The sequence below is a fragment of the Amblyomma mixtum genome, chromosome 9 (assembly GCF_055824585.1).
Source record: "Amblyomma mixtum isolate Tamu chromosome 9, ASM5582458v1, whole genome shotgun sequence".
NCBI lineage: Eukaryota > Metazoa > Arthropoda > Arachnida > Ixodida > Ixodidae > Amblyomma > Amblyomma mixtum.
The window spans coordinates 14,842,409-14,849,948 of NC_143020.1; the positions used below are offsets into that span (position 1 = coordinate 14,842,409).

General features: G+C 48.7%; 1 pseudogene; it reads right to left on the minus strand.

Annotated features, from left to right (window-relative positions):
* Nucleotides 1-810: 810 nt before the first annotated feature.
* Nucleotides 811-5,984, minus strand: LOC149328374 (uncharacterized; annotated as a pseudogene).
* Between the last annotated feature and the right edge of the window lie 1,556 nt (nt 5,985-7,540).

The following is a 7,540-nucleotide window of genomic DNA, read 5'->3' on the forward strand; positions in this document are numbered from 1 at the left end:
CATTGCGCTTGCGTCCTTTCACCGAGCAGCCTCTCAGTCTCCCATCAGCACGCACTGAGAAACTTCTCGGCGACCACAAGGTCTTCGGAAGGTCAAGCACACACGTCACACAAATCACTCATGAAACACAAGTACCCACGCACGTGACACCAAGACACAGTCATTGTTCTCGGACTTCGTCCAGGTGCGCAAAGAATTGGAAACAGCGTCCCAGTAATTAGAATTGAACTGTTCCGCGTAAGGTTCTACAGCTTGCTTACGATAATGAATGTAATTCTCTTGCGTAATGAAAAGCGGCAGCATCATTTAGAAAAAATGGGAACATATACCAAGAAGCCATCCACTATTGATGAAATTTAACACTTGGTTTAGGCTTTGAGAGGACTATGAGAGGAAGGAAAATATCCCGTGCGACATTTGCTTCCAAGACATCATGGCCGACACATGTTGCGTAAGGCAGATAAAAAATCCCATGATATCAAAGAACAAGTAAAATCAAAATTCAGTATGAAAAGCTAGAATCAGAGTATCACAGTGAGCAAGCCAAAACCTCTAAAGACATTTTGTCTCAGAGTGCCTGGAAACTGCTCGGCCTCAGCCGATACCTGTCAGTCGGCTGAAATGCGAGCTCAGATTCTTTGGCGCAGTTCAAGGATGATCTACCAAGTCGTCCTGCAGGGTGAGGTCGGTGAAAAAAGTGTCGATAATGTTTTGACACGGCAGACATTTTCGGTAAAAAATAAAAGTTCACATCACAACTCAGGACCGCGGCTTAAGACTCGTCTTGGGCAGCAGCGTTAAGCACTGCTGCTACGGCACGCACTGGTGCGCGACGAAGTCCTCCCGGGTGACGCAGTCGAACACGGCGCCGAACTCGGGCATGTTGTGCAGGGGCAGCAGGCAGTTGGCGCGGGGTGACAGGGGTCTCGGCGTCTGGTAGGCGTCGCACGACAGCAGGCAGAAGCGGGCGAAGGAGGCGTCCTGAGCCTCGGCCCAGAGCTGCCGAAACCCATGGGCGGCCGCCGCGGAGCCGAAGCTGGCCACCAGGCCGTAGTACGCCAGCCGTAGTCCCTGGACGCGGAGGAACATGTCGCGCTGCTGGTGCTCGGCACTGCCGCTCAGGTGGCGCCGCAGGCCCAGGCGGTAGAGCAGCCCCTGCAGGCACATGGTGGTCCCGTTGTACTTGCTGATCGCTTCTGGCGTCCACCAGACTTCGCTGAGTCTGCGGTGCGCCTGAAAGTAGGAGAAGCGTGTGTGTGTGTTGGGGGTGGGGGGGAGCAATTATGGGGACCATGCCGAGTGTTCTAAGGGTCATGAAACTTAAAGTAGAATAACATATGCAGTTAAAACTCAATATAACGAAGTCTGATATGAAGAACTTCACAAAGTAACGCATAAATTTTCCTTCGCCGGCAGGTACCCATAGGGTTCAATGTTCTCATCAGCCGCCGCGGTGGCTCAGCGGCTATGGTGCTCGGCTGCTGACCCAAAAGACGCGGGTTCGATCCCGGCCGCGGCGGCTAGAATTTCTTTGGAGGAGAAATTCTAGAGGCCCGTGTACTGTGCGTTGTCAGTGCACGTTAAAGAACCCCAGGTGGTCGAAATTTCCGGAGCCCTTCAGTACGGCGTCTCTCATAGCCTTAGTCGCTTTGGGACGTTAAACCCCATAAACCAAACCAAACCAATGTTCTCATCAACGGGAAGTAACGAAACTAACTTGGCCACCAAACTCGACCGAAGAATGTTTTTCCAGGAATAAATCAGTAAAAAAAGAAATGATTTATATTTATTTCGCTGACCACGTTCTCGCAGCTTGTTGGTAGCATACGAGCAAGAAATAGGGGGACACTTAGTAGCCTAGAGAGTGCAATGCGGTAGTTTTTAGCGGGCGGTGCCGCCGCAGGCGACGACACAACAGAGGCCTTAGCTGGCGACTGTATCCACCAGCCTGTTCTGGGTGCCCAAGAGGAGTCGGAACATGTGGACGATGAGGAAGACGACGAAGCTCTCGTGCCTACTCCAAGTGAGGTGATGGACGCAGGCGACCTATTAACAGTTAGCTGGGGTCCACAGGGGAACCGAGGATGCAATGAAAGCGCTTGGGGGCTAAGAGAAGTGCGTACACCAACTGCTGTTGAAGAGCACGAAGCCGAAGACCACGGTTTTCTTCGCGACAAAATAAATTCGCGGTTCTTTCCAGAACTCAGATGTGTTTCTTTTTTTCGATTCCACGTACAGTCGATTCGCGCTGCTCTGGCGGACGCGCAGGCGCGAACTAGCGGTAAATACGATGCCGTGGTAGCTTTTGGGTGTCACATATATTATTAGATTGTGAAGAACCGAAAAACGCCTTTCTTTATAGTACGAATTTCCTGATATAAAAAATAATTTGAGCCTCCTCATCACTTTCTTAAATGGCATTTGAACTGTACAACAGAGTAGTAGCCTAGGTATTAAGTATATCATGAAATTACAATAGAGACTCCAAAAATATCAATTAACATTGTGTAAAAAGTATATGGCACTGAGGTATTAGAAGGTACTATGTATATTAGTTTGTAAGCTCCTAAGGCGTATTGACGGCTACAAATTATAAATATCATACGCTACATTATAAAGTTGGCTCTACACTTAACCTGTTTTACAGCAGAGCCCTTAGGCGCCTGTTCCTGCAATGAGCGGCGTGCCTCGGCGTAACGGAGCGAACGACAGAGCAAACGCAGAGCGTAGCGGAGAATGAAAGAAGGCGATAGCGAAGAGAGTGCGAGGAGAAAAGGGAAGGAGGAAGGAACGCGGCAAGCGTGAAGAGTAGAGAATAGCACGCTGGCCGTTCGCTCTAGGCGAGGCTACTGTAGCGAGGCTAATCGGCGGAAGAGCACTGTGCGCACTGCACAAGTCGAAGCTCACAGCCGCCTCGGTTTGGCACTGTGTTCTGTATGGGTTTCCCACGGGTTCCAGCACCGAAGCAGCTCCCCTCATTTAATCGCAAAACTTACAAGCATAATAAACGGCCATTTTTTCACGCAAGTACAGTTAAGAACAGCGGAAACACCTTAAAAACGTATGCAATGCCGGCGTAGGTTACAGCCATGGAGAGCAGATTTATTTCAGAAAATCTAAATAAGGTCAAACACGTCGTACCTCCTATGAGGAAGGAAATAGGGCTGTGCGAATAGTAGTTTTTCCCAAATCGAATCGAATAAGAATACCTAAGACAAAACCCGAAACGAACACAAATCGAATGAGGAGAGAACAGGACGCGAATCGAATATTTTTTTAGGAATATTCGCTACTTGCGCGAATATTCAATGAGCAATCGTGAGAAACAGCGATCACAGATATAGCTGTTTCTATTAAAAGATAGAACATTGATTACCGTTATGGGGTGGCGGCACGGATTAAGTGAAATAACTTTAGCATTGCCATGGTATCAGGATAGGAAAAGTAACCTTTCCTGTTAATAACGGAAGATAAGAAACTAGCGCAACATCCCAGAGCATGAGATGGACCAGAGATAGGTATATGGCATGGACTGGCATAAAGGCCCCGACATAAAGGCATAAAGGCCGGGTTTGCTGAACATGACTGGGACTCATCGTCAACATCTGAGGCCCTATATGGGGATTATGAACACTGCCACGCGAACTGGCCGCACCAAGGCGCTGAACCTCCCATCCCGCGCGAACTGATCGCGGCAGCATAATACACGGCATGAAATACGGCAGATCTTATCGAAAAGAATACGAAAACTTGGACATCTTCGATTTCTTTCAAATAATTTCGAACATACACTTATTCGTTCGTTCGAGTAATCGAATCGGATGATATTTCAGCCAGTATTCGACATTTCTGAATATTCGCACACCCCTAGAGTTTGGCATATCTGCGCCAAGCTATTCGCATTCAGCAAACACTGAGACGCACTCCTGTGAGAAAACCCTGCATTCACAGAAGACGTTTACATTTCGATTCTGAGCGTCGTAATAGTAATAAGGAAGAAACTACCCATTAGCATTACCCCAAGCGCAGCCATCTGGTTGCAAAGAAAAGCTATACAGTTTCCACTGAAACATCGTAGACGAAGGGAAAATCCTTCCTGGTCTGATGTTCCAACCTGTGAACACCGCTTAACCGAAACAGTCCCTCTACCATCTGAGGTAATCAGGATTGCAAGCAGTGGTAGGGAGAGAGCAAATTGATCAGTAACTCAAAGTGATAAAGGTGTTGGTGCAATGTTTAGGGTAATCCACCAAGACTTAGCAGATTTTTAATAAGGATGTAATTATTCGTGCTTTCACCCATTCGCAACCATACGGCTACAAAGCTCATAATCAGTTTGTGTTGTGGTATATGTTATCCACTGAACAAACATTTATTTGTGATAAAGGAGTTTTAGGACGCACTTATTCCTGTGCAACACGCGTGTTTGTTCCGAGTGGTTAATGTTGGCTCATTCATCGTACGAGTCGCTACTTAAACGCTTAAACCAACTTATCAGCAGCACCAGCTCCAGGCCAACTACAATCATTGCATGATAAAAGCCTCGTTCAAAAAACAACCTCTAACTCCACTGCGCAAGCTTCGGCCACCCTGCCTGCGAAAACTATCTAATGTCATCCACCGCCAGCCCTTCGTACGTTTGCGAACGCGTATACTCGCCGACCAATGCATATATTGCTGCAAGCGTGACGAAAACACGTCGCTCATTGCCGTTATTAATGCGAGAAATGCTCGGTTGCACTAATGGCATAGCCATACATCTTCGAGCCTCATCAAGAAATGTCCCCTCTGCCACCCCAACCCGCACTCTTCTTGAATACCCGGCGGACCCTACCCTGCGGGGGACCCTACCCTGTGAAGAATGGGCAACCCTACTGCAGAAGAACGGAAGATTGGGCGAGTTGGTGTTCCATGGCGAAAGTACATATAAACAACGCTAAACGACAGGACGAGATAGAGGAGTAGACAAACACGGTAGACAACCCTACTGCGCCCGACAGACCCAGTCAGGCAGACGATCGTCACTTACCGGGCTGCCCCCGTCGCTGAAGTCCATGAACTATTTATTGTACAGTACAGTGATGCCGTGCGGGGACCCTGAAGCCCATGTGCCCAAAATCCCTCGGTGACATAAATTTATGCCTCTCTTTTGTTTGACCTTCTAATTTTTCCATACGCGCCGGAACCGAAGTTCATTTCCTGAGCCTTTTTAGACAAGCAACGATGCGTTACCGTCTCTGCCGGAGAGAAGAGAGCCGGCCCGACGACGTCGGCGATACTCGACGCCAACAGTGCCCCAACGGTGGCGTAGTTGAAGTAGGTCGGTACGCCCGTCGTGTACAGGTACGGCGAGCTCTGGTACTCTGTGGGCACAACCAGGAACTGCGTTGTCCTCGAGTACGCCAACTCGCTGTGCCGCTCAAGCCGCGAGATGGCGGAGAAGGCGAGTGTTGGTGGACTTCGCAGGCGCCTTTCGTGCGTCACGCTCAGTACCTTGAGGTAGAACTCGACGAAGTTCCCCTCACTCTCGCTGATGCTGCCGAAGACGGCCGGGTGTTCCTCATCCATCCACGCTGGCTTCAGCTGCGGTATTCAGGAAGCCATGAGTATTGACCTAGCAGCTATAAGGTGCAGTTCATGACCGGGGTCGAAATGGTGGATACCCAGGAGTAGCATCAAAATCGATGCGCGCTTCAAATTCTTCCATATTGCCGGCACTATTAAATTTCGGTCATGAATCGATAGAAAACAGTAAAATATTAGTGGAACTTCACTGCTGCAAACATTCTCTCTGCAGCTTCACCCTTGACGAGTACGAAGCATGCCTTTAATGGAGCAAAGAAACGCAGCACTAACCGACATGTCTTGAGAAACGACCGACAGCACCACTTTCTTTACCTTTTCTTCAGCATAGGGGCGCATTTCCTGGGGAGCCACGTGAACATGGCGGAGTCTTTAGACGCTTGTTGAAGCTGGCTGTACATCGTCTCGAGCACTTCTTGCCTTCTGCCTGACTTCAGTAGCCTGGGAGCGAGTTGCGGCCAAAGGAAGGCATGGGATCTCTGCACCAGCTCTAAGCAGAAATGCGCAGTCTTCGCGCGGTCTGACGACACCTGGCTTCTAGACAGTTTGATAGACAACACCTCGGCGTCCAAATGAAATGCTAGGTACAAGGAGATGTCACCAATACTATATTGAGCGGTAATATTCTTGAACAGCTTTCGAATATTATCTATGCCAGATGCCAGGGCCAGGTCTGAAAGCCGCATAGTGTAAATATCCAATGGCATGAGTACATTATTAACTGCCGCTAGCCAGTCGGTCGCCGTTACTCCAGGAACAAGACCGCCGAGAAACTCCTCGAGATGTCCATGCGCTTCTTCGCTTGGCTTTGTCCCTGTGGAATCAGCAACGTCTAGATCGCGCCCGGCGAGTGCGTCCATTTCGAGAATCTTCGGCAGGTCTTTCGCCTCATTGTCCATTACGCTTCGAAAAACTGTCTCCAGGTTTCCGCGGTGACCGCTAGTGCTCATGAGCTTCTGGTGCAGCGACCTCCCGCGGGAAAGTCGCTAGACAGCTCGGCCATCCTCACTGAGGATTTCTAGGATCATGACTGAGTGGAGTCCAGCCAGCAGCGACATCTGTACCAGGAGCCTTACAAGTTCACGATAATCACGACAGGCGGCCATTTTGGTCCAGTTCAACTGCTTCCGAGCAGTGTGCAAAGTTCCCTTCAGCGAGGCAGTGGTCGGCCTGTCGGAAACGTATCGGTGGCACTGCTGATAGACACGACGCACCAAGCAGGTGTCTTCCGATTCATCTGCGTGAGATGTTCCAAGAACAAATGTTTGTAAATGTAAACCAGTTTACACCCTGGAGAGTGTTTTACGCTGTTAAAGAAAGTGCTTTGTGACTCACCTGCTGAATACTGGTATCAGGTGCAAAGTTAATGAGTGCTTGTGACTGGGCAAGTTAAAGCTTTATTTTCACGACAAAGGCACGTCTCAAACCAATAAATCAAGATCAAACACTATGTCATTTCGCTGTCTCCGCAGACGGGGATTTACTACCGATGGCTGATGATTATACTCCAACTACTGCGAGATTTCCGGAGTGTCTATTCCAAGGACCATCTCCATCTCGTGACTAAAGGTTGCGCCTTCTGCAGAGCGCCCAGTAGTCGGGCTATGTGCTTCCTGTGCCAAAGACCACATGACACATTTTCTTGGGGCCAAAATGTCATATGACGACGGTGGCGAAGCAATTATACCTTTAAAGCTCTGCTATACAGCCGTTGTTCTAACAGCAAACTTCTGCGTTACTGTTATATTACCATGAAACAACGTGAAAACTGAGAAGCATTAACAGAGAAACAGCTTGATAAAAAACACGGCATATCGCACATTCGGTGCAATTTTATTTATCATTACCAGTAACGTCCGCGCATAAGAAATTTGATTAGTCATTAGTTGATTAAGTTTTCTATAAGGCAAACTAAGGAATGGACATGAGAAAAATCAAAACCACCATGATCCGACAA